General features: G+C 53.9%; 1 pseudogene; it reads right to left on the bottom strand.

Moving 5' to 3' along the window:
• Window positions 1-309: 309 nt before the first annotated feature.
• Window positions 310-26,990, bottom strand: part of LOC148218100 (uncharacterized) — a 136,615-nt pseudogene continuing 109,934 nt past the window's right edge.

The following is a 26,990-nucleotide window of genomic DNA, read 5'->3' as shown; positions in this document are numbered from 1 at the left end:
AATGCATCACCACACTGGGATCTCAGGGGTGCCCATGGCCTGGGTGACGCTGGCCCGATGGCAGGCACCCATCAAAGCCACTCTGACCCTGCCTCTCCAGCTGCAACAGTGGGGAGAAAGTTTAACCCAGAGTTCCTGGGATGGTGTAAAAAGGGAAAACATCCTATACCAAACAGCAAAATGTGCATCACAAGACCCAGCCTGGGCATGGAGAGGAAATTTATTACCAACCAAATCACAGCAGGACAAGAAGAAGGGAAAGAAATCTCTCAAACCCCTTCCCCCTCACCCAACGGGGGTCACTGGGAATCATCCAACACCGATCCTCCCATGGGAGATGGAGCTGGAGCAGAGCACGAATCTCTTCCCACACTTGGGGCATTCACAGGGCTTCCCTTAGTGGAGCCTCCGTTGGTGTTGGGTCAAGTGAGAGCTCTGTGAGAAGCTCTTCCCACACTCAGGACACTCGTAGGGCCTCTCCCCAGTGTGGATGCGCCGGTGGTCAGTGAGATGGGAGTTGCGGTTGAATCTCTTCCCGCAGTCGGGACAGCGGAAGGGCCTCTCCTCTGTGTGAATCCACTCATGTAGGAGAAGATTGGAGCTGGTCTGAAACCTCTTCCCACACTTGGGACACTCGTAGGGCCTCTCCCCAGTGTGGGTGCGCTGGTGTTTTCTCAGGTTGGAGCTCCATCCAAAGCTCTTCTCACATTCCAAGCAGCTGTAGGGCCGTTCCCCTGTGTGGATCACCTGGTGCCGCATCAGGTAGTTGCTGTCCCTAAAACTCTTCCCACATTCCCCACACTCTTGGGGCTTTTCCCCAATGTGGATCCTCCGGTGCCGGATCAGCCTGGATCTCTGGCTGAAACCCTTCCCACATTCCAAGCACTTGTGGGGCTTCTCCCCTCCATGAGGCTTCTCCACCAGCTCTGAGCTCTGCCTGGATCTCCGGCCGCCTTCCCGGCTCAGGGAGGGTCTTTCCTCCTCGCAGCTCCCTGGGCTGGGTTTGCAGCCCCTCCTCCTGAGGGATCTCTGGGGCTTTTCTGCCTCTTCCATCCCCGCACACCTGGGGAATGAAAAATCCTGGTTTAGGGGGAAATAACAAGAAGAGAACTCCATAAATTGGGTGTTCCTCCTTGCCCAAGTTCATCTCTGAAAACACTGAGTATCTTGTGTCTGTAATAAGCTCCCAAACACCAAGATTCCCACCCAAAATCATCCAAACTTTAACACACAGATCAAAAACTCCCAAATATGGATAGTCTGCCAAAATCCCCTCCAAAATTATGCTGGTTTGAAAGCAAAACCAGTGAGAGACTCCAAGTCAGAAATACAATTTGATAGGAAAAAAGAGAAGAGAAATAAAATCCATGCAATAGTATGAAAGAAAACAATTGACAGAATCAGAATACAACCTAACACCCCGCTAGTTAGGGTGGTGGTAGCAGTCCTGATGAAGTGGTCTTGTTGTAGTAGTGATGCTGTAGAAAGGTCTGGTAGCTCTTGTCCTCTGGAAACCAGTGGGTAAGGGCTGCCTTGGTGTTCCAAAGCTCAGATTTTATCTAGGTAGGAAAGGCTTGGCTCCTCCCCCTGGCTGGAGCATCTCCCAATGGGATGATGGAATTTTATCAGTCATGCAGTGGGACTCAATGGCCCATTAACAGAAGATATCTTCCTGGAGGAAGGATGGGTTGTGGAAAAGATAAAGAACACTGCCCCACCTGGTTTTAACAGATGGCCCATTAGCAGAGGATATCTCCCACACAGATAAGGATCCCTGCTCCACCTGTTTTTTTCCATCACTCTTTGTTCTTTTGTTTCTGCCCAGGAGCTCTGACTGGTTACTTCATGTTTGCTGCTGATTTCCTCTCCCTTTTGAAGATGAAAATGGTAAAAGTGTCTTTGACCTGCCTTGCTGGATATTGTGAAGAGGAACAGTCATCTACTGCAAGTGGAAGTGTCACAGGTGGAGCAGAGTTCTGTGAGTGCTGTATCAAACCAGACCTCGTCAGACCTGCCAGAACAACTGGTCCATGCTGCCCTTCACTGCTCTGCCTGTTCCCCACTGTTTCATGCCAGAGTAATTTAACTGCTGTTAATTGGGTGTGTGTTTCACTCGAGCCAGTCCAGCAGAACCAGCAGAAAGCAGCCCCAGAATGAATGGGACTCTGCAGAGGAGCCCCAGACTATTCATCAGCCTGCCCGCAGAACTGGCTCCAACTCTGAACCCTTGTGACCACACTCTGAAGAAGACACACTTCTGATATTACTGAGGCACTTATGACTGAGGCACTGCATGTGCTTGTGCAGGTAAGAATCCCCAAGTTCTTTCTGTCAGGAAAATTAATCCACAAACACCAGAGGTTTATGTCCAAAAAGGAGACAGAGGAGTCCTTTTTGCTTTATTCAAATAAAGGGAGAGGCCATGGGACTCCCTTGGGATCTCTCAAATTTTTGGAGGACGCAGCCTCCTTTTTATCCTATTTTCCCGGCCGCATTTCCCTCTCTCTTTCCCCATTGGCTGAGGTACTTGAGAGGCACAGACTTCCCGGAACGCCTGATACCTGAAATTTCCCTCTAATGTATAACCCTCCCTTTTCATTTTTAATTCTTATAGAATTCATAGTTTTCCCCCCGTTGCTTCTTTCATCTTTCGATATCCAATTTCATTTATCAGCAGCCTTACAGTTTGTTTGTAAAGGCAAATATCTTTTTCCATTCATCAATCAGTGGAATCCATCCCATTGTTTCTTTTATCTCTCAGTGCTAGCCTTATCTACAGGCTGATCCACAGCTCATTTGTAAAGACTAATTCAACATTCCTCTCAACCCCTCCTCTTTTATTTTTTAATAATTGTCTTTACAAACTTTAGCTCTCATTGACTTAATTTCTTGTTCCTGAGTCTTTTTTGGTTTTGTAATTATTTGGAGGGACATCAATTTCTGTCCTTTTGTAACCATCTCTGGATCAGTGGGCGTAGCTCTTACCTGCATCCCTTTGATCACATGTTGAATAAGTTGTACAAACAAGGGAACATGTCTGGCAACAAGATTAGAGTTGCTACAGCACATAAGAGGAAAAAAAGCAGTTGTTTAACTTATAGTCCACCAGGTAGCCAAGAAAACATGTCCCATTCCCATCTTTTTCATCTTTGGACTGGTACATGAGCTAATTTTTAAAATTCATTTTGCAATTTGTTTCACCACTTTTCCATTGTCATCTATTTGCCTTATTTTAGGCAATAAGTGTCTTTTTCAGAAGAATGAAGCCGCCATGGACTTCCTTCCTCATCCCAAAATCCTGTTCCATTACAGACTTTACTCAGGGTGTTAATCTACTATTGAGGTTTTACTGGGCTGGCCACCCATGGCCAGTTTTCAGATTCTCCTGGACCTCCACAGACCCAACAATTGCTAAGGTTAAAGGTTTTTGCTACTTCTTCTCCTAAGGTCAAAAAATTATTTTCCCATTCTTGGCCCCAACCTAACTGATAATATAAAGGTAACATTATTAAGAGAAACATTCTGATTGTGTAATCTAATTTCCTAACTTAATTTTTACTTTCACTTTGTCTTCCACACCACCTGTGGCGAGTGAAGGCACAGAAACAGCTCAACATAAAGAAAACAATGACAGCAAGGGTTGGCCCCCAGTGCCTGGAGATCTGAGAGGAGGGATGCCCACACAGACTATTTCAGCAGGCACTCTGTGGGTGGGCACACGAGGCTTCCCCCGATGTCGACGCCCTGGCTGCTGCTCCAGTCCCCTCCTGCCGAGTGTCAGTCGCGGCTTCCCGTCCTTCTCCTCCAGCTGAGATGTCCAAACCTCTGGGGCTGCAGAGACCTTGGCCCGAGTGTGATGGGTCCAGCCGTGTTCAGCTGTCTTGACGGCTGTGTCTGTGCTCAGCAACACCTGGAAAGGTCCACGCCACTTGGCCACCAGTGGTGCTTCTTCCCACTCCTTAACCAGGACCCAGTGTCCCGGTTGGATGTTGTGAACAGCAAAGTCCAAAGGCAGGGTCTGTGCCAGCTGAGCTTCCTGTCGAAGAGATTTCACAAGAGACAGTATCCAGCCACATATTGTTTCAAATACACATCACTTATCTCTATCCTCCCACTAGGCTGAGAATTACAAGGGTAAGGAATTCCAAACATCAATTCAAAGGGAGATAATTGAATATCTCCCCTGGGTCTGGCTCTTATCCTTGCTAAAGCCAGGGGCAGGAGCCGTATCCATGGCATTTTAGTTTCTATCACCAGCTTCAGGAGATGTTTTTTTATTTTTCCATTCATCCTCTCAACCTGACCCGAACTCTGTGGATGCCAGGGGGTATGGAGGTTCCACTGTATCCCTAAAGCAGTCATAACTCCTTGAAGAATTTTTCCTGTAAAATGAGTTCCCCTATCTGAATCTATTGCTTCCACCATCCTATATCTTGGAATTTCTTGTTTCAAAAATACTTTAAGAACTGATCCTGTAGTTGCTGAAAGAGTTGGAAATGCTTCTGGCCACCCGGTTAATTGACATACTATTACCAGAAGATATTTAAATCTTGCCACTCGAGGCATTTCAGTAAAATCCACCTGGCATCTCTGGAAGGGACGTACTGCCCAACGCCTCCCTCCCCTGGCCAGTTTCTTTGTAACTTTGTTGTTGGTTTTAGCACAAGTCAAACAGCCTTCAGTGGCTCGCTTTGCCAGGCTAAAGAGACCAACAGCAGCGTTCATTTTGAGGAAGGCTTCTGCCAGTCCTCGGGAGCCCCAATGACTCCCTTCATGAAGTTGTTTTAACAATTGTAAGGCCAGAGCTTTTGGTATCCACTGCTTACCATCCCTTGTAAACCAATTATTTTCTCTTTTCTCTGCCCCACTCTTTTTAATTATCTCAAGTTTCTCTGGTGGAAAAGAGAGTTTCTCTGGCAGCGGTGCAGTTACTGGGAGCAAAGGCAGGATCTTAGAGACTTCTGGCAACAATGCAGCTTTTCGAGCTTCTTCATCAGCCAGTCGGTTTCCTATTGCCTCCTCCGACCATCCTGCCTGATGCCCCTTAATGTGGATTATCGCCACCCTTTTTGGTAAATTCACTGCCTCCAATAGGCGAGAGATTAAGTTCTTGTGAGCTAATGTCTTTCCTCTGCAGCTTAATAAACCTCTTTCTTTCCATAGTTTTCCAAATGCATGTATTACCCCATATGCACATTTACAGTCAGTAAAGATATTTACTGTCTTGTCCTGGTATAATTCACAGGCTCTCACAAGCCCGTACAGCTCTGCTGTCTGAGCTGACCAGGTGTGTGGTAACCTCCCCCCTTCCTTTAATTGCTTTCCATTCACGATAGAGTATCCTGTAAATCGTTTCCCTTCTACCACCTTGGAGGACCCATCAATGAACACATTCTCTCCCTCAGGCCAGGGAATATCCCATAGATCTTCCCTAGCCCGTGTCTGGAGGTCTATAACCTGGATACCATAATGGATTTTTTCCTGGTCCCCCCTTTTCTCCAGGGCCATTTAAATAAGAGACTGGATTAAAATCTTCTCCACTTTTAAATTCTAAATCCGCCCGTTCCATTAAACAAGATTCATACTGTAATAATCGAGCACTCGTCATCCACTTAGAGGCTCTCTCAGTTAACAAAGCTTTAATCTGATGTGGGACTTTAACAATGAGATGCCCTCCCCTTGTCAGCTTTCGGGCCTCAGCCACCATCAGAGCTGTGGCTGCACAGTTCTGCAGACAATGGGGCCGCCTCTGGCCACCGGGTCTAACAACTTAGAAAAACAGGCAACAGGCCTCCGTGTTCCCCCATGCTCTTGCACCAAAATTCCTTTAGCATGACCCTGTTTGATATCCACATATAGCTGAAATTCTTTTTCTGCATCTGGAAGACCTAAGACTGGGGCCTTAACCAATTTGTCTTTTAATTTCTTAAAGCTTTTTTCGCCTTCTGGTGTCCATACCACGACATTAGGACTGTTTTGAGTTAAAAAGTTATATAAAAGTCTGGCCACCACAGAAAAATCCTCGATCCATGCTCTACAGTACCCCACCAACCCTAAAAACCGCTGTAACTCCTTTTTAGTCTGGGGTAATGGTACCTGTAAAATCCCTTTTTTGCAAGAAAATTAAGCAGCTTTACAGGAGCCTCTTCAACCACCTTTTCCTGTTCCCCTGATAAGAGTAAATCATCTACATACTGCAACAACTTGACTCCTGAGGGTGGAGTAAACTCTCTTAATATTTTCTGCAAAGCTTGCCCAAACAGAACTGGTGACTCTGTATATCCTTGAGGGAGTACTGTCCATGTCAATTGTTGTTTTATCATTTTCCCTCCTTCCTCCTGTTCCCACTCAAAAGCAAATTACTGTTTACTATCTTCTGTGATTGGACACCCCCAGAAAGCATCCTTCAAATCCAGTACAGAATAATACTGATGTGAAGAAGGGATTTGATTTAGGATTGTGTATGGATCTGGAACCGTGGGATGCCTTGGTTTGACAATCTCATGTATTATTCTTAAATCCTGCACCATTCTGTAGGTTCCATCTGGTTTCTTAACCGGCAGGATAGGAGTGTTATAGGGAGACATACACGGCTCTAAAAGACCTGCTTTTAGCAGGGACTCAATAACAGGCTGTAACCCCTTCTTTCCCTCCCTTGAAAGAGGGCATTGCTTTTTAGACACCACTTGTCCTGGTTGCTTCAAAGTAATTTGGAGAGGCTCTATGTCCAGTTTCCCATATTTCCCTGGAGCTGCCCATACTTCCGGATTTATTTCAGCATAAGCCTTTTCAGACATTTTACAAAAAGATATCACAGTTTCAGACTCCGTGTCACTTCTTACAATGCTAATTTGCATTCCCATTCTAGCCATCAAATCTCTTCCCAGTAAATTACAATCACAATTAGGAACAAACAAGAATTCATGCATTTCAAATCTGTCCCCCACATCTATTAACAGCGGTTGAATAAAATGCACTCGCTCATCCTTCCTGCTTACTCCTTGAATAACCAAGGATCTTTTTGACAATTTCCCCCCCTTAGGTATAAAATTTAAGGTGGATGGAGAAGCCCCTGTGTCTACCAGAAAACACACCTCCTCTCGATCCGGACCCACCTTAAAAGTTATCAAGGGCTCCTGAGTGGTGGGTCCTTGGTATAATAGGAGCCCCTGACACCCCTAACAATCCATTTCCATTATCCTCTGGACTTCCTCCTCCTGAGGGTCCAGTTGTTTCTGCAGACACTCGTTTTTCCAATGCCCTTCTGCCCTGCAGACAGCACACTGGTTCTTCTCCAGCCGCTGTTTGGGTCGGCTGTCCCCTGCCGAGGAGGGAATCCCTCTGCCCCTTCCTTGTGGCCGACCCCGTCCCCTCTGTCCCTGGGGACCCCTTGGACCCTGCGGTTTATTCCTCCGGGGCTGCAAAAACTCTGCCATCATCCTTGCTTTAGCTTCTGCCTTTTCCTCATCCCTTCTTACATATATCTGCTGTGTTTTTCTAACCAATTCCTCTAGAGACTTATTTTGTCACTCTTCATCTTTTTGTACTCCTTTCCTTATATCAGGCCAGGCTTTAGTAACAAATTGCACCTCAAGCAATGTGTTGAAGGCTGGCCCTTCAGGATCCATCCCCCCGTGCTTCCTCAAGGCATCCCTAATCCTCTCCAACCAATGAGAGCTTTCCTGTTTCTCCTGTTCCAACGACAGAGCCTTAGCTATGTTGTTCGTTCTGGGAGCCGCTGACTTGATTGCCCTGATCAAATAAGCACGGCAATCACGGTGAGCCAGACTGGCCTGGTTATTTGGGTCCCACTGGGGGTCTGCCTGGGGGATGGCATCACCCACCGTAGGTGCATTGGGTCCAGCCCCCCCTGCTGCTTGTGGGTGTTCATCCTCCCACAGCTGCTGAGCTTTCTGCAAAATCATTCGTTTCTCTGATGACCCAAACAAAATTCCCAAAAGAAAATCCCAATCCTTCCATGTATAATCCGCATTTCCCAAATATTTCTCTATCTTCTCCCCCACCCCTATGGCAACATATAAATATTTTTTTTTTAACCCTCTTATATTCTGGGTAGTGAGTGGTACAATTACAAACCCAAATCCTCCCCCTTGACTCCCCAAAGGAACTTGACAGAGTGGCATCTGGTGTACCCCTGTCTCTTGGGGGGCTTCTGATGCCCTAAACTGAGTTCCTCTTCTAGTTCTGGGGGGTGATACAACATGCTGCTCCCCTCCCCCTACACCATCACCCTTCTCAGGTGGGGCTGTAGGAATAACATTTCCCTGATCCCCTTGCTCTGAAAGTTGAGGATACAGACGACCTGCAGCTGGCCCTGGGTCAGCTAGCAACACTGGAGGACAAGACGGGGGAAGGAGCTGAAAAACATCCCAATCCTCACCACTTTCCTCTTCCTCCTCTTTTTTCTTAACATATACATTTCTCTTGTTTCTTGTCTGACCCATATTAATCCACATTCCCTTTCAATGCATCCTTTCCAATTCTCCTCTAGATACCTTCACAAAATTCAACACAAATGAATTTTATCTGTTCCATAAGGTGGCCATATAAGTCCCCTTGCCAACTTATACTCTGGCCACACAAAATAACAATATTTTACCATTATTTCCATAGTTACTTCTGGGTGAATATACAATCTGTCCCAAGACCTCAGCATTCACCCCAAGGGACTCTCCGGGGATATTATGGGATCGTCATCCCTTTTTCCAGGGCCCCTTCCCGGCTTCACCTTTCCAACCCTCTCTGGGTGCCCCGTTTTACCTGTGCTACCCTCCATGGGTGCCCTCTCAGGTTCACCTGTGCTACCCTCCATGGGTGCCCTCCCAGGGTTGCTCCCCGAAGATCCCATTTTACTCACCGGTGAGATTTTCAGTGGTCCTTCCCTGCGGACTCTTCACGGACCCCCCTGGTCCGCCACTCGTCTGTCTCCTGGACAGTCTCGGGAACCCAATGGATCGCCCGGTACCGGCTGGCACCAAGGGGAGCTGATCACCCAAACTGGGTGAGGCGCCTTCAGCTCCACTCACTGCCCCGGACGGTGGAAAGATCCTGGACGAGCCCCCAAAATGGTCAGGAAAATTAATCCACAAACACCAGAGGTTTATGTCCAAAAAGGAGACAGAGGAGTCCTTTTTGCTTTATTCGAATAAAGGGAGAGGCCATGGGACATTCCCCTGGCATCTCTCAAATTTTTGGAGGACGCAGCCTCCTTTTTATCCTATTTTCCCGGCCGCATTTCCCTCTCTCTTTCCCCATTGGCTGAGGTACTTGAGAGGCACAGACTTCCCGGAACGCCTGATACCTGAAATTCCCCTCTAATGTATAACCCTCCCTTTTCCTTTTTATTTTTTATATAATTCATAGTTTCCCCTCCCCCCTTGCTTCTTTCATCTTTTGATATCCAATTTGATTTATCAGCAGCCTTACAGTTTGTTTGTAAAGGCAAACATCTTTTTCCATTCATCAATCAGTGGAATCCATCCCATTGTTTCTTTTATCTCTCAGTGCTTAACCTTATCTACAGGCAGATCCAGAGCTCATTTGTAAAGACAAATTCAACATTCCTCTCAGCCCAGAGGAGAATCTAGCACAAAATATTCTCCCTGTGTACTGCACGACAAAAATATTCAGGGGAAAATACTGTGGCAGCTGAGCCTTGTGGAACTCCCAGAATACTGAGCCTGCAGAGGAGGCAAACAGCCCTGGCAGTGCCTGAGGGGACTTCTCCTCACAGACTCCTCTCAAAGTGTGTCACTTCAGCACGGGAAGGCTTTCAAACCTTTGCCTGTCCTTCCTCCTGTGCTAAAATTTAAGGCTCCTCCTGAGAAAATACCGACCTACAAATAGTTCTCCATTCCTCAACAAAGCTACTCAGGTGCTCAACTTAAGAAAGACCAAAACAAAAGGTATTCAGTAATTTCCCATCAAGGCCTATTTGCAGGGAAACCCCATCATATGGGACCGAATATTTATTAACACCAGTTCACTCAAAAGACACCCAACCCTGTATTAAGCAGCGTTTTAAACGAACTTGAATTCTTTTTCCTCACATATCAACTGGACTGGTTTGTTCCCTTTTTGCCCTAGAGAGAATATTAGAACGATTTGCTCTTGACAGGACTCCTTGGGTGGCCCCCAGCCCTGGCTCCTCACCACGCCTTGCCTGGGCTGTTAACGCAGCCTGTCAGCACCACCTGACTTTGGCAGCCTGTTCAGACCTCGGGCACGGCTGGTGCCACGGTCCCCTCTGGTGCCACGGTCCCCTCTGGCTCCTGGCGTGTCCCTGCTGCTGGAGGAGCCCTGCTCGTGCTGCTGCCTGCGTTCAACAACACCGGTCCTGCTCCCCAGGCAAAGAGAGACCAAAATCACTGCTTTGGGCAGCTCGTTTCAACGAGTTGAACACTTACTCATCTCTAACACAGACCCCTTAACACCCACATACCAATACCGGGAAGTCACCTCATCTACAGAGCTGAGGAGCCTGAGAGAACAGAAGGTCGACATTCAAGCACATTGGGTTTTTAATTTAGTGGAAGCGCTCACTCGTTCACAAGCCTTACTTGTCAAACTGGATTGTGCGATGCTATTGTCTTGCTTGTGTCAGAGAGAAACCAGAGAGAAATTAGCTAAGAAATAAGAACCACACTTGGGGCTCGGGCTTGGCACACAAAGGGATCAGGGCGGCACCTGCCCGCTTTGCCCGAGTCCCTGCTCCTGCCGGACAAAGGCGGACGCGGCTCCGTGCGGGGCGAGCCGGGCGCTCCGTGCCGGGGCCGGGGCCGAGCGCTCGGGCGGGCGGCGCTCAGGATGCTCGGGCAGCGCCGCGGGCCGGGCGGGCGCGATGGAGCCGCCTGAGGGCTGGGACCCCTCCGGGCGGCCGGCCCGGCGCACGCAGTGGCTGCTCAGCGCCCTCGCCCACCGCTACGGGCTGGAGCGCGGCGTGGAGAACGAGATGGTGGTGCTGGCCAGCGGCCCGGAGCAGTCCCTGCAGGAGATCTTCCAGCAGCGGGACTGCGCCGGGCCGGGCCGCATCCCCGGCGAGGAGTCCCGCACGCTGTGCCGGGCGCTGGGGCCGGAGGAGGCGGCGGAGCCCGAGGAGTGCGCGGGGCTGTGGGACGGGCTCTGGGCCGAGCTCACCTTCCGCCAGCTCCACGCGCGGCTCTGCGGCCACTTCAGCACCCGCGCGGGGCCGCGGCTGCCGCTGGGCCGGGAGGGCGAGCACATCGAGAGCCACATCCGCCCGCGCAGCCCCCGCCGAGCCCGAGCGGCGGCCGCCGGGGCCCTGCTCCCGAGAGCGCTGCGAGGAGATGGTGGCGCTGGAGCGGGCCGAGGAGCGCATGGCCGAGCTGCAGCAGGAGAAGGGCAGCCTGCGGCAGCTGCTGGAGGACGTGCGGGCCGCCCTGCAGAGCAGCGATGCGCGGTGCCCGGCGCTGCGGCTGAGTCCGGGCCGGCTTCTGCACCGCGCTCCCGGCGGCGGCTCGGGTGGCCCCGAGCGCTTCAGGAGAGATGCTGCTCTCGGAAAGTCAGTGTTTAGAACCCCTCCACCTCCGGACTGAGACCGAAGTTGCTCGTTCATCCTCGGCATTAACTTTCCAGTAAAGTTTAGTTACAAGGGAGGCTTTTAGGAGAAATGTATGGCATCGGTGTGCCATTAAATATGTTTGTGATGAGCACTGTTCAAAGTGTAGGGGAGTTCAGCTTAACAAACCCACGTGTACAATGCTGCTGCTGCTTCTCCTGCACGTGTAGCCAGGATGTGCTGATAGCAGATGCTGGGTATGCACTCCTGCAGGGTTTTTCCTGAAGTAAGAAAGAACTTTGGGATTCTTGCCTGCACAAGCACGTGCAGTGCCTCAGTCATAAGTGCCTCAGAAATATCAGAAGTGTGTCTTCTTCAGAGTGTGGTCACAAGGGTTCAGAGTTGGAGCCAGTTCTGCGGGCAGGCTGATGAATAGTCTGGGGCTCCTCTGCAGAGCCCCATTCATTCTGGGGCTGCTTTCTGCTGGTTCTGCTGGACTGGCTCGAGTGAAACACACACCCAATGAACAGCAGTTAAATTACTCTGGCATGAAACAGTGGGGAACAGGCAGAGCAGTGAAGGGCAGCATGGACCAGTTGTTCTGGCAGGTCTGACGAGGTCTGGTTTGATACAGCACTCACAGAACTCTGCTCCACTTGCAGTAGATGACTGTTCCTCTTTACAATATCCAGCAAGGCAGGTCAAAGACACTTTTACCATTTTCATCTTCAAAAGGGAGAAGAAATCAGCAGCAAACATGAAGTAACCAGTCAGAGCTCCTGGGCAGAAACAAAAGAACAAAGAGTGATGGAAAAAAACAGGTGGAGCAGGGATCCTTATCTGTGTGGGAGATATCCTCTGCTAATGGGCCATCTGTTAAAACCAGGTGGGGCAGTGTTCTTTATCTTTTCCACAACCCATCCTTCCTCCAGGAAGATATCTTCTGTTAATGGGCCATTGAGTCCCACTGCATGACTGATAAAATTCCATCATCCCATTGGGAGATGCTCCAGCCAGGGGGAGGAGCCAAGCCTTTCCTACCTAGATAAAATCTGAGATTTGGAGCACCAAGGCAGCCCTTACCCACTTGTCCAGAGGACAAGAGCTACCAGACCTTTCTACAGCATCACTACTACAACAAGACCACTTCATCTGGACTGCTACCACCACCCTAACTAGCGGGGAGTCAGGTTGTATTCTGATTCTGTCAGTTGTTTTCTTTTCTACTGTTGCATGTATTTTAATTCTCTTCTCTTTTTTCCTATAAAATTGCATTTCTTACTTGGAGTCTCTCACTGGTTTTGCTTTCAAACCAGCACAATTTTGGAGGGTATTTTGGCTGAATCTTGATATTTGGGGAGTTTTTGATCCGTGTGTTAAAGTTTGGAGGATTTGGATGGGAATCTTGGCGTTTGTGAGGTTATTACAGACACAAGATGCTCAATGACTTCCAGTGATGAACTTGGTCAAGGAGGAACACCCAGTTTATGGAGCTCTCTTCTTGTTATTTCCCCCTAAACCAGGAATTTTCATTCCTCAGGTGTGCGGGGATGGAGGAGGCAGAAAAGCCCCGGAGATCTCTCACGAGGAGGGGCTGTAAACCCAGCCCAGGGAGCTGTGAGGAGGAAAGACCCTCCCTGAGCCGGGAAGGCGGCCGGAGATCCAGGCAGAGCTCAGAGCTGGTGGAGAAGCCTCCTGGAGGGGAGAAGCCCCACAAGTGCTTGGAATGTGGGAAGGGTTTCAGGTGGAGCTCCCATCTGATCCGACACCAGGTGGTCCACACTGGGGAGAAGCCCTATGAGTGTGGGAAATGTGGGAAGAGCTTCAGAGACAGGTCCCATCTGATCCGGCACCAAAGGATCCACACTGGGGAAAAGCCCTACGAGTGTGGGAAATGTGGGAAGAGCTTCAGCACTATTTCATATCTGATGCAGCACCAGGTGATCCACACTGGGGAACGGCCCTACATCTGCTTGGAATGTAGGATGAGCTTTGGGTGGATCTCTGCCCTGAAATACCACCAGCGCATCCACACTGGGGAGAGGCCCTATGAGTGTCCCAAGTGTGGGAAGAGGTTTCAGAGAAGCTCCACTCTCATCAGACATGAGCGGATTCACACAGAGGAGAGGCCCTTCCGCTGCCCCGACTGCGGGAAGGGATTCAAGCACAACTCCACCCTCACTGTCCACCGGCGCATCCACACTGGGGAGAGGCCCTACGAGTGTCCTGAGTGTGGGAAGAGCTTCTCAGACAACTCAGTCTTGACCCGACACCAACGGAGTCACCACTAAGGGAAGCCCTGTGAGTGCCCCGAGTGTGGGAAGAGCTTCGTGCTCTGCTCCAGCTCCATCCCCCATTGGGCAGAGCCCTGGTGGTCCGTGGTCCTGATGATCCCCATTGTGTGAGGGGAAGTTGCTGGAGAGATTTCTCTCTCTTTTCCTTCTGTTGCTATGATTTGATTGGGAATAAATTCCCTCGCTGTGCCCACGCTGTGTCTGTGTTGCCCATTTTGCTCTTTGGTGTCTTTGCTTATCCTGTCTTAATCTGATCCTGGAGCTCCTGGTTTTACTTTCTCTTCCTTTGCAGCTGGAGGGGCAGGGTCAGAGTGGCTTTGGTGGGTGCCTGGCATCAAGCCAGCATCACCCAGGCCATGGGCACCCCTGGGATCCCAGTGTGGTGAAGCATTCCCCCACTCCTAGAGAAAGTGCCCACCCAGACTGAGGCTGGGATGAAACATGGTTATGACTGGAGCCCACTCTCTTGTGACCCTGCCAGCAGAAATCCAAAAGGAGACCTTTGAGCTCTCCTGGGCCACCGTGGGCTGTGACCAGCAGTCTCCCTCTGAGGGGCCTCTCAGAGCCAGCAAACCCTCGGCTTTGCTGTGCCTGGAGGATCGCTGAAACACGACGTGTCCTGGGCCCATACCCTCACTGCTCAAGGCCCCATCCTTCGGCCAGTGGGAGATGCAAAAACATCTGAAAGGAGGATTTCACTGAGCTCTGAGGGGAATTGCCTGCACTGACTGTTCCTGTCTGTGTGTGTGCCCCTGCACATTTGCTATAGCAAATCTGGGAGAAATACAGCTTTCCTAGATGTGGAAGTACTGTGGATATCTAAGTTAGGCCTGTAAGCAAGGTTTAGTTATAGTTATGAACTTACTTTAATGCTGTAAGTGTTAAATGTTTTGCTAAGTTTTTAAATGTAAGTCATAAGCTAAGTGTTGTTCTTCCATTAAATTACTAAGTACAACATGGAAGTTATAGCTATAAGTTAGGTTAAATGCTGTTAAGTGTTAGTGCTTTGTTGAATTGTTAATGTTAAGTTATAAGCTAAGTCAGGTATTAGTTCATTGTTGTACCTCTGTTGGATTGCTGGGGCTAAGGTATAAGTTAAGTGACAAATTAAGAGAGAAGTTAAAGTGCTGCTTAGTGTAGATTAGTTTTTAGGCTGTTCCTTTTAATCCTTGCCTGCACTCTCTTTTGTTCCATGCACCTGAACACAGCACACACCCACCCACACTCCCCTAGGGAGTTCTCAGTTCATTTCTGTTTTGGTTGCCTGGATTTTGTTTGGTTTTGTTGTTGCTTGTTTTCCCTTGTTGTGCCTTAGCTGTCCTATAGGCAGTAGAGTGAATTTTGCCATCAAACTTGTTGTATTTTGTCACTTAATATTAAATCTGACTTTTGTTCATGCATTTGTCATCGATTTTTAAGCGATCTCAAACGCTCTCATTCATGACAGCACCACAATGTCGCGCATCACCGAGGGCCCTGACACACGCCCGTGTCACAAAGGGCCACCCCCGGCACCCAAGAGCAGAGGGACAGCCTGGAAGCGGCCCGGAGCAGCCCCGGCCTCGTGGCCTTGTAGCCCCTGGCGTGGCCAGAGCCCTGGGAGGCTTTGGCCACGGTGGGAGCCGGCAGCCCCAGCCCCGGCCTGAAGAGCCCTGGGGCTGCAGCCCGGGCTGGCCGGGGCAGGAGGAATTGGCCGGGCCGGACGTGCCAGGGCCTTGTGGGCAGTGGCTCCGTGTCCCGCGGGAGGCCGGGGACGAGGGGTGTCCCTCAGGGCTGTGCCCGGGCACCGGGGCTCGTCAGTGCCTCGCTCAGTGACACCCAGGGGCACCGAGCGCAGCCTCGGCGCCTTTGCAGGGCACGGGGAGCTGAGCGGGGCAGGGGCACCACGGAAACACCGAGTGCCTGCCCGGGGCAGAGCCGGGGCAAAGCCGGGCTGGAGAGCCGGGAGAGGCTGCTCAGAGCTGGCCCGGGCACTTGGGCACCTGGGAGACAGAGCCCGGCTCTGGGCTGACACTGAGCCCAATACCTGAGAAATCACAGCCGGCTTTTCTAGACACACTTCGTTATATTTTATTTTCTAAATGTGACCTTTTTTTCAGGGGACATTTTCAATGTTCATTTTACTTTATTTTTTACCCTATAGAAATAATTCAGTTGTATTTTGTAATGTGCGAAGAGGTATGTGCCGGGAAAGGTCGTGGGAAATGGAATTTTTTATTCAATATCTTTTCAAATCTGAGATGTGACAAGACCAGACTTTGACTCCAGCAGCAGTGTCTGGTTCCAGACTGCTCTGCTTTTCACGGTGACATCTCAGTTTATTCAAATCCAGCAATCAATGCCCTTGAAACATGGAAAAGCTGGGAATGAGTTTAAAGCCCTTGGAGGGTTTGCTGTGTCCGTACATTCCCCATCTCTCCTGGTTTCCGTTCAGCCTCACCACTCCTGTCCTAGAGCACATTGCTGTATCCAGAGTTCAGTACATGCTTTTATAAATAGATATTTACATGTGATTAGTGCGTACACGATTCTCTTGCAGTGAGTTATTGTGATGGTAATTCCATGATCCTCTGCTTTGTGCCCAAAGAATGGTTATTGTATCTAAACCCCGGCAGCCCGGGAGGGGATGTGTGCGGGGCCGGGGCGGGGAGAGGCTCCTTGTTCATTCCGCGGGCGTTTTGAAGCCTCGCTGCTCGGGTTTTCCGCGGCTCTCTCTGTGCACCGTGGGTTTCTGTTTGGCTGAAAAGTGGTTTTGCCCCAAGCAAACAAAGGATTTTTTCCTTTTTCTTGGCTCGGAGAGGCTGCAGGGGCAGCCTTGCCGTGCCTGGAGGCGAACTGAGCAGCTGCTGTGTCGCAGCCCAGGGGCTCCGCGCCGGCAGGAGCGGAGCGGCGCCGCTGCAGCCCAAAGCCGCTGCGAGCCGGGCCGAGCCGGGAGAGAAAACAGCCCGAGGCTTCAGCCCCGCTGCTTCGCCTGCCGGGACCGTGCCCGCGGAGCCCGGCTGGGGAGGAGTTCAAGGGCAGGCGAGCCCCGGGCTTTCCTCTCCTTCGGGACAGCCCCTGGTTGGTTTTTCCCCTGGGGGAGAAGCTGGTGCCAGCTGTACCGTGTGTTATGAGCAGGGATTTCTCGGGCATTTTGGGTCTTTTGTCCCAGGTGTCTGTGTGGGATAAGATCGGACAATTTAATATCTAGCAGTTATTTACATTTTTTCTTCCTTGCCTTTTGGGATAACTGTTTGTTAATAAACTGTTGGAGTTTTTTCCACTTTCATCTATTAATATTAATTTCGTGTTGGTGGAAAGGGATTATTGGAAGCCTGTAGAGGAGATGACACTCACTCCAGAGTGTCCTCTTAAAAACCATCTCTCAAACTGAGACACCCTACAAGAGCTTAGAACATGAAATGAGCTCCACCCAGAGCTCCCACTTGATACAGCACCAGGAGATCCAAACTAAGAAATATCCCTGCTGGTGCTTGGAAGGGGGGAAGAGCTTCAGCAAGAACCCCCACAGCATCAAGGACCACAAGATCCACGCTGGGGAGAGGCCCTACGTGTGTGGGGAGTGTGGGAAGAGCTTCTCACAGAGATCAGCCTTGACCCAACTCCAGCATAGAGACCACTAAGGGAAGCCCTGTGAGTGCCCCGAGTGTGGGAAGAGCTTCGTGCTCTGCTCCAGCTCCATCCTCCATGGGAGGATCGGTGTTGGATGATCCTCAGTGACCCCCGTTGGGCAGAGCCCTGGTGATCCGTGGTCCTGGTGATCCCTGTTGGGTGGGGGGAAAGGATTGTAGAGATTTCTCTCTCTTTTCCTTCTGTTGCTATGATTTGATTGGGAATAAATTCCCTCGCTGTGCCCAGGCTGGCTCTGTTGTTCCCGTGCCGGTGCTCGGGCCGGGATCTCTCCTGTTCCTTCTCTCACTCCCGGGCCTGTTCTCAGCCAATCAGAGAATGCGATGAAGAAGATTCAGCCAATCAGAGAGAGCAGCTGTGATGACTCACCGCTTGCCGGGCAGACCCGCAGCACCCAGTGTTCCCCACCTGGACCCCACCCTCCCCGCCCAGTCACGATGCCCCCGCGGGGTCCCCCCGAGTCCTTTCCCAGTCCCGCCCCACAATAAACGGGACGGGGCGAACTGGGAAACTTTACTGGGATCACTGGGAGCAGCCAGGCTGGGGCAGAGTGACAGCAGGGCTGGGGGAAACACACGACCCCCCCAAAATCAGCGTGGGGACGGAGCGGGGGGTCCCGGCCGCACCCGAGGCCATGGGGAGGGGCTGCAGCCGCTGCTGGGTCAGGAGCTCTGTGGGCCGAGAAAAGGGGGCAGCACCTGACTGGGTCCCCATGGGGAGCGCACACGCTCCGGGGTCGGAACACGACCCCCAGGACCCTCCCCCCACCCTTCTTGCACAGGTAGAAGCCGAGCCCCAGCTCCAGGAAGACGAAACCCCACACGGAGCCCCCGATCCCCATCAGCACCTTGCTGCGGGCAGTGTCCGGCAGCATCTCTGGGGGTCCACAGGCGTCAAGACCTCCCAAAATCTCTCACAGACACCCCAAGCTACTCCAATCACCCTCCCAGTCACCTCTAGCCCCCCTAGGAGTTCTTGAATCCTCCTCCCAATCTCTTCCCAGCCTCACCGGGACCCACCAACGCTCCTCCTGTCCCTCTCACGATCCCATAACCCCCTCCCAGTTGTCCCCCACCACCCCAGGACCCCCAAACCCTCTCCCAGTCCCTACCCAGTGTTACCAGGACTCACCAGGACTCCTCCCAGTCTCTTCCCATCACAGCCAACCTTATTCTAACCCTTGCTTTGAAGTTCCTGATCTTTCTCCATCCCTTCCAGGCTCACTCAAATCCCTCCCTGTTCCCCCCAGCTGATCCCAATGTCTCCCCACTCTCTCCCAGTGCCCCCCAGTGTGTCCATCTCACTGTGGCCCTCGAGCTCCCAGCCTGGCCCCCGCTGCCTGCTCTGCTCCATGGATTTCTACCCTGCTGAGATCCAGGTGAGGTTCTTCCAGGGCCAGCAGGAGATCTCAGGGCATGTGGTGGCCTCCAGGAAGAAGTCCCCAACAGGAGATGGCTGGTGTGGCCCTGCGAGGGACTGGGAATGAAATTGGAGAGAGTGGGGGAACAGTGGGAGAGAGTGGATTGGACTGGGGCAATGGGAGAGAGGGTGGAGGTTTGGGATTGGACTGCAAAGGACTTGGAAAGGACTGGGAGGAACTGGGGGGTCATTGGGGGAGAAGGGAGAGATTTGGAAGGGCACTGGGAGGGCACTGGGAGAGAGGATGGAGGTTTGGGAGTAGATTTAGAAGTACTGGGAGTGGGAATGGAATGGCTGGGGACTGAGAGGAATTGAGAGGGACTCTGATGACACTGGGAGGGACTGTGAGGACACTGGAAGAGACTGGGATGGACTGGGAGAGCAGCCAGAGTCACTTGGGGTGAGGGGCAGGAGGCCCCGGGGATGGGCACAAGAAGGGCTGACGTGTCTCGGGTGATTCCCAGGGAGGTTTTGAGGGGCTCCAGGGTCATTCCCAGGGCAGGGCCCGAGGGAACACGCTCTGCCCCGCGCTCACCTCTGCGCTCCACGAGGAACGGGCTGGACAACTCGTAGTTGTGCCGGCAGTGCCTGTCCACCGCAGCCCGTCTGTACTCCATCCATTGCGGGTCGCTGTTCCAGTGCCTGGCAGCCTTGTCCCCAAAGGAGATGTCCCCACGTGCAGCCCCACATCGCTGCCCAAGTGCAGGAACTGCTCCCGGTTGGAGATGTTCCTCTCCACGAACCTCAGCCGGTCGGTGCCGTGAATGAAGTGACACTCGGACTAAACCATCTCCTGGAACAGCGCTGTGTGTGCAGGACACAGGTCCGGGGATGTCCCCCCAGCGGCCCCCCAGCAGCCCACAGTAGCCAAGGGCTCTGGGCCCCCGCCACTCGCCCCATGGCCAGCGCCGGGCAGGGTCTGACACCTCCCCCCTGCTGGAACCCTGGAAACTGAGGGGTTTGGGCTTTCTCTGCTGACAGGCACTGACCCCCAGGAAAACACTGCTTTTGACCTGAGGCCGTGAAGAAGCTTTCCAGAATTGTGTGATAGAACTGGGATCACTGGTGTGTAGTTTGAATAGAAGTGTGTAATGTCCCATGGTGGAAAATTTAGGGCTTGGGGTTTTAGAATATATTAATATATATGTATATAAAGCAAGATAGAGATTTCAGGGTGGCGGATTCTTTCTTCTTCACCTTCTTCACGGGTCTAGGTGGTACTTTTGTAATTGGATAGATAATTCCCCATTTCAGGTCACAGGTGATTGGTTGTTGGGTTAATAGTAAAAAGAATTTAGGTGTCTGTTCTTAATTGGACAGATTGGCCCTTAAAAGGCCTTGTAGAGAGAGAGAGAGATACGTGTCCATTTTTAGCCTGTTAGCTAGAAGTGCTGTAGAACTCACTGTAATATAGATAAGAATAAATAAATATCTGAGTCGGAACATGAAATTCCATCTCTCCAGCATTTAATCCTCACTCTGGAAGAACAAAAGATAAAACATGATACTCCCCACCCCAAATTCTCCTGTCGGGGGGCGCTGGGGGCGGGGCGCGGGTGGAGTCCAGGTGAGGAGCTCTGGGCGCTCTGGGACTGCCTGAGGAGTCATCAGCGCCGCGCGCTCTGATTGGCTCAATTATTTTGGTGCCTTCTCTGATTGGCTGAGGAGAGGCCCGGGAGTTGAGAGGAGGACCGGGAGAGATCCTGCCCCAGGCTAGCGGTGGAAGAACATCCAATTAACAAGGCATGCAGATCATTTCCCAGCGGTGCCCACACTCCTGTAGGAACTAAATGCACCGAGGATCTCACGAGGGTCACCAACTCTCTGGCGGCCAAATCCAGCCCTGCGCTCCCTGCGGGTGCGGGCACTCTGGGAAGGGCTCAGCTGCGGGTCAGATGGCCGGAGAGTGGCTTGGTGGTCACCTCGTGTGTGAGGCAGTGATGGGCTGGGGAGATGCGTGGACACTGCACATAATCACTTCCAAGCAAAAAATCATTCCAGGAAGGAGTAACAGCTTCTACCTTCTTACAGGTGCTCCTGCAAACAGCCGCCTGCAGAAAGGAGCACACACACCAATGCACGTGGGCTTTGGCTGTCCTCTGGCAGAGAAGTCCCCAGGGGACACAGGTCTCTGTGGCAGGAGCAGGCACCAGCACTGGCAGGCCTTGGGGGCGGCAGGTCTCCTTTGGCAGGGACTCTGCCACACCTGCTGATTTCACTGCTCCCAGGACTCAGAGCAGCATTCGTGCCCTGGGCCATACGTCCCGTGTCTGTGTCACACTCCTGTGTGTGTGACGGCCACCCAGCACCGGGTCTTGTCCCAGAGAGGCCCTGGCAGCTGCTGTGGAAGGCCCCGATGCCCTTCCTGCTGCAGCTGCATCGGCAACCGTGGGGGCTCCTTCTGCTGCCCTGAGCAGGCAGAGCAGAGGAGCATCTGCTTGTTGCTTGAGCCATTCCTAAAATTCCTGTTGGGCTCTCCTCGAACCTTGGGGGAACGTCTTCCTTGCAAGCTGAGCCACTTTGCGGGGGGGTGGGGGTGTCCCCAGGGCACGTGGAGGTGTGTTCTAGGGCTCTTTGTGACACAGTGCACCGTGGTCACCGTGCAATAGGAAAGGGACAGAGCGTACAAGGGTGACCCTTTGTGACACGTCGTGACATAGGTGCTGGCGGTGACACGGCCACACCACAGTGCTCGGTGCACTCGTCGGGACAGGACGGAGAGAGCGGTGCTGTGAGGAGCCCCCACACAGCCAGCTTGTTCCTTACTGACCCGGAGCTTTTCCAAAGCGTTTCCTCTGCAGGTGACCTCGAGGACAGACTGCAGGACACGGTGTCCTGTAGCCTTCCCAAGGCTTCTCTGTTGCAGGTGCCTACAAGGCACAACTGCAGCACTTGCCCATCTGGAGCTTTTCTGAGACATCTCTCCTGCAAGCAGTCCCAACTCCATACACGGACATGGAGCAGACACCACCTAGAGTGCCCAAGCTGGCCTGGGTGAAGGAGGAGGAGGAGGCTGCAGCTCCCTCAGCACAGCAGCCTGAAGAGCTGGAGCAGATCCAGCTGCTGCAGGAGGGTGAGTAGCAGATCTGGGCCACAGGGCTGGTGCCTGCAGCCAGCTTAGCCCCATCCCATCCCATCCCATCGCATCCCATCGCATCCCATCCCATCCCATCCCATCCCATCCCATCCCATCCCATCCCATCCCATCCCATCCCATCCCATCCCATCCCATCCCATCCCATCCCATCCCATCCCATCCAACATGCCCATGGATAGGACAGAAGAGGGGCTGGGGCTGAACCCCCTGGCAGCCACACCCCATCCCTGGAGCATCCCAGGGCTGTCCCTGCCTGGGAATGCAGGGCTGGCCTGTGTTCTCCGGCCTCTCCCACAGGCCCTCAGCCCTGGCTGCGCTCGCTCTTTGCCAGGTGCCGCCATGGACCCGACACAAGAGCAGGACCCTGCCCGTGGCCGCTTCCGCAGAACAGCGCAGGTACTGCAGCCATCCCCACCTGGGCTGGGCCTGCTGTCACTGCTCAGCCCAGCACCGTGCTTGGAGCACTCCTTGGATTCTCCCTCTTTTCCTGCCCTTCTCCTGCAGATGATCTATGAATTCATCATGTGCATTTGGCGGGAAGAGACCACCGGTGTGGGCACTGGGCTCTTGGCAAACTTTCCCCTCTTCACTGCTGAGACCGGGGCTGCCATGCTGGATTTGCTTGTGGAGAAGGGTGTCTCCAATCCAAAGCAAGTAAGCAGCCTGTGGCCAGGAATTGTGTGGTGCCTCAAGCCAGCTCTGCTGGGTTCCTTCAGTCTTTGAGGCCCAGCCCAATAGGGTGGGAAGGGCAGCACTTCTCAGGGGAAGCTGGGGAACCTGCTGCTCGGGCAGGTGTCCAAGTCTCCCCGGGCCTTCTGCAGGTGCCAGCCATGGTGAGGTACATCCACAAGTGGCTCACGGCCAATGAGTCTGCTGGGCACAGGCTGGACAAGGCCCTTCTGGAGCTGACCAGGGAATACCCCTGCGATGTGCTGATGACTCTCTTGCGCTGGGCCCCATCGGGTGACAGGTACGGCAGCCCCACCTGCCTTGAGGGTTTAGGGTTCCCTGGCCCGTTACCCTGTAGAGCCTGTCCCTGGTGACTGCCAGACAGGGGGACAGTTCCAGGAGCCTCTGGCTCCTCCGTTTGCCAGTGCTGCCATGTCAGCCCCTGAGCGTGCTGCCACGCTCCCTCCCTGCCCCTCAAGATGCCTGCACCCCCGTGGGCTGGCTGGGTGCTGCCAGCGAGGGCCAGTGGGCAGAGGCAGGGCTGACGGCCAGCGCGGGCCCCTGCAGCAGCCCAGGCCACAGTGCTGTGGCCCAGACCCCCCTGACACAGAGCTCTGACCCCACAGAGCTGCTACGGCCATGTGGGGAGTGATCATGTCCTCCACTGGGACTGCGGAGCCGGCGCTGCAGATACTCCTCAATGTGCTGAACGCCTGGCCAGTGGACAGTGTGTACACCTCCGATGGGGACAGCACAGGAGTCTTTGCCCTGGCTGTGAGTTCCTGCAACTGACCTTTGCTTGCCCCTAGGCCACCTCTCCAGCAGCTAGCTCTCTGTCCTCCCCGCAGCTGCATCTCTCTGCCTCAGGCACTGCGCTGAAACCTGCCTTAGGGGCAAGGTTCAGGGGCACCAGGCTGGGTGACCCCGAGGTGTCTCCCCCGGCCTCTCCCTGGCATGCTCGGGCCCTGCCACACGGATGTCTTGGCACTGAGTGTTGTCTCTGGGTGGTTCATTTTTTGCAGGCAACCGTGACACTGTGGAGGGTCTTCAACCTGACCTGGTGCCCACCTATAGTGTTGGAGTATTTTCCCCGTCTCTTTCTGTGTCTGCTCTTCCAAGTTTACATCAGCGCACTGGATACGCCAGAGGAGGTTGATACCTTCTGGAAGGGGTGCCAGGAGCAACTGGGCCTTGCCACCAATCCCCAAAGGTGCTCCATCCCAGTCCTCCCAGTCTCCCCATCCCTTCCAAGGCAGGAGCCAGGGCTGCCAGCATGACCTGGGCTTTGCTCTGCACACAGGTTTGCAGTGCAGACCCTGAAGGTCCTGCTCTGCCGAGTGCAGTGTGAGCGTGTTGTGGTAGCCATGGAAGGCAAGGCTGGCTGGGACACGCTGCTCTGTACTGACACCCACCACTATGCAGTGGGACTCCTGGCCAGGTGAGACCCCCTTCTCCCTGCTGCCCCCGGCACTTGTGCCCAGGGTGCCCCACACAGTTCCCATGGGCATGGGTGAGAGGGTTTTGTCACAAAGAGACGGACGAGCAGACTGGAAAAGGCTGGCAGAGGAGGATGCCCGGGAACAGCCGCCTCCCAAAGCGCCCACGGGGGGCTTGGGAAAAGACCAGAGCTCCGTGGGTCACTCCTGGGAGAGCTTTGCCCTCTCGGCTCAGGGGCAATGATGCCTTTTCCCCCCACCAGGGAGATGCGCTGTGTCTCCATGATCTGGTGTTGCAGCTTCATCTCCTGCCTCTTGGAGCTCCTCAGCCAAGACATTTCAGACTGGCAGCTGCCCGCCATGGCATTCCTTGTGGAGGTGAGCCCCATGGGCAGCACAACCTCGCTGAGCTGCCTCCCACCTCTCTGCCCTCTCACAGCCGCAGCTGCCTGGGACGGTGCCCGTGCCCTGTGCTGCTGCCTTGGCTCAGGCCTGTGCAGTTCTGAGCTCCTGCCAGCTGGGCACCCCGGTCACTGCTTTGTGCCTTTCAGGTCCTGGACCTCCTGGACATCAAAGAATGGGGTGACAGCCTCCTGGAGATCATGGCAAGGCGCCTGCAGAGCACGTCCAGGGAGATGCGTCGCCTGGTGCTCAGAGGCCTCGTGCAGCTCAGCAAGGACCCCTCGATGGTGAGAAGACAGCAGCGGCTGAAGCTGTGCTGGCAGCGTGGGGCTGGGGAAAGCAGCCCCTTGGGCTTGGTTGGGCTTTGGGAGCTGTGGCAGCTGCTCCCAGCTCTCCTGCGTTGCTGTTCAGCTGCCCGAGTGCTTCAGGACAGCCCTTCGGCCCCTGGGCTCCACAGCAGCAGCAGCAGCAGCGTGGGCTTGCCCTGCCTTGTCTTCCATGCAGAGCATTAGAATGTACAGCCTGACAGAAAGCCTTGTGGACCTGTTGCGGGATGCAGATGAAGACATCGTTGAGATGACCGTCGCGGTGCTCAGCTTTCTGCTCTCACACAGACACCTCGCAATACCCAGCCCCATCGCCCTGCGGCTGGCTGGCGCGCTCTGGCCACTGCTGGACAACTTAAGGCTCTGTGTCCCCAGCCACGGCCACTGGGTGCTGTCCCCAAGTGTGGGGCCCCATGGATTTTTGGGCCTGTGCACAGAGGGGTCTGGAGCAGCTGACGAGGAGGGCTTTTGCTTCCTTTCCAACAGGACAACCGCCATGTGCAGCTGCTCTCCATTCGCCTCTTCCAAGAGGTGATGAGGTTGGTAGCGGCCAAGGGTAAAAAGCCCCTCAAGATGCTTGTGAGCAAGAGCCTGCTGCCACTCTTCTTCAACTGCCACGATGAGAACATGCGTGTGGCAGAGGTGAGGACTCCTGGGCGCTGCTGTCCTCCTGGCAGGGGGCTCAGCTGTCTCCCTGCACCCGGGCACCTCATGGGCTCCAGCCTCCTCCTGGCCTTGGCACAGGGAGGCAGCTCCTGTGCCCTGGGCTGCGGTGCCATCTCTGGGTCTCTGCTGCTCTGCAGGCCTCTTGTGAAACGCTGCTTTCTGCACTAAGCTTCCTGAAGAGGAGAGATCTTGAGCACCTGCTGATGGCGGATCAGATGTGGAGGTTTGGCGAGTGCTTGGTAAGAACGCTGCTCCCCCTTCCCTGGGCTGCCCACGCGGGCTCTTCTCCAGGCTCCTCTGGCGCCAGGGCCGGAGCTGATGGAGCCCCGAGCTCCATCAAGCCCGCGCCTTGCCGGGCCCTCTGCCCCGCTCAGGGCTGTGCGGGCAGGGCAGGCCGGGGCCAAGGGACAGAGCCCGCGCCAACCCTTCCCTCCGTGCCCTGCCGCTCTCTCCAGCTGGCACAGGACAGGAGCCGAGCGGCCGAGCTGCTGCGCCAGGCGCTGCCCTACCTGCGGAGCCCACAGGAGCCCCTGCGAGAGGCGGCCCTCAGGTTTCTTGGTGAGCCACAAGCCCGGCTCCCTCCCCGCCCCGCCGCAGCTCGGCCCCAGCCCCGCCTGCTGCCCCGGCAGCGCCATCCGGGCCGGGGCTCTGGAGCCCCGCCTGCCCTCGGCGCCGCTGCCGCCCTCTCGCAGCCGTGTCCTTGGGCGTCAGGATGCGGCGAGGGCCGGGCCTGAGCCCTGCAGGGGAAGGCGCTGCTGTGGCCGCAGGGCTGGCAGCGCCGCTGCGGGGCAGCTGTGCGGCTGGGGCCGTGACAGGCTCTGTGTTGGCAGGGATGGCCGGGCGGTTCCTGAGAGAGCAGCAGCGAGAGTTGCAGCTCATGTGCAGGGGTGAGTGAGGCCAGCGGGCTGTCAGCGGGGGCTGGCGCTGGCAGCTGCGTTCCCTGCCCCGGCTGGGAGGGCTCTGCTCCCTGCGCGCACGAGGGGCGGCGTGGGCAGAGCACAGGGACCTTCCAGGGGCCTGCGGGAGGGACATTCGTGGCCAGCGCCTTCCAGCTGATCCTTGCTGTCTCCTGCTTCCTCCAGGCCATGGCAAGAGCTGCCGTATGGGAGGGATGGGGCAGGAGGGTCTCCCCAGGTCCCTGCAGATGCAGGCTCTGACTGTGGCTCTGTTCCTCTCTCTTCCAGCCCTTCAGGACATGACAGATGACACCAGCCCTGCCATCTCATGCCTGGCTCTTCAGACTCTGTACATCAACAGAGTTGTACAGAGCATTCCCTCCTCCCGACTCCAGCAGATGCGAGATGGATTCCGCCGCCTCTGGAAGTCACGGCCTTCCCTGTGTCGCAGGGGCTGGTTGTCCTGTGTGAGCAGTGTGGAGAACTGATCTGGGAGGCTGCGTCTGCTGGGGCCACCTGAGCCTGCAGGGAACACCTCTGCTCTGCAAGCACTTTGTTTCACCCCACTGTAGGATTAGTAAATTCCCGTTGTCATACACAGAGGTCCAGGAGCTTT

Source organism: Sturnus vulgaris, unplaced genomic scaffold, assembly GCF_052056855.1.
Source record: "Sturnus vulgaris isolate bStuVul1 unplaced genomic scaffold, bStuVul1.hap1 Scaffold_195, whole genome shotgun sequence".
Taxonomy (NCBI): domain Eukaryota; kingdom Metazoa; phylum Chordata; class Aves; order Passeriformes; family Sturnidae; genus Sturnus; species Sturnus vulgaris.
Note: the sequence above shows the minus strand (reverse complement) of the source record. Positions and strands in the feature narration are given on the sequence as shown.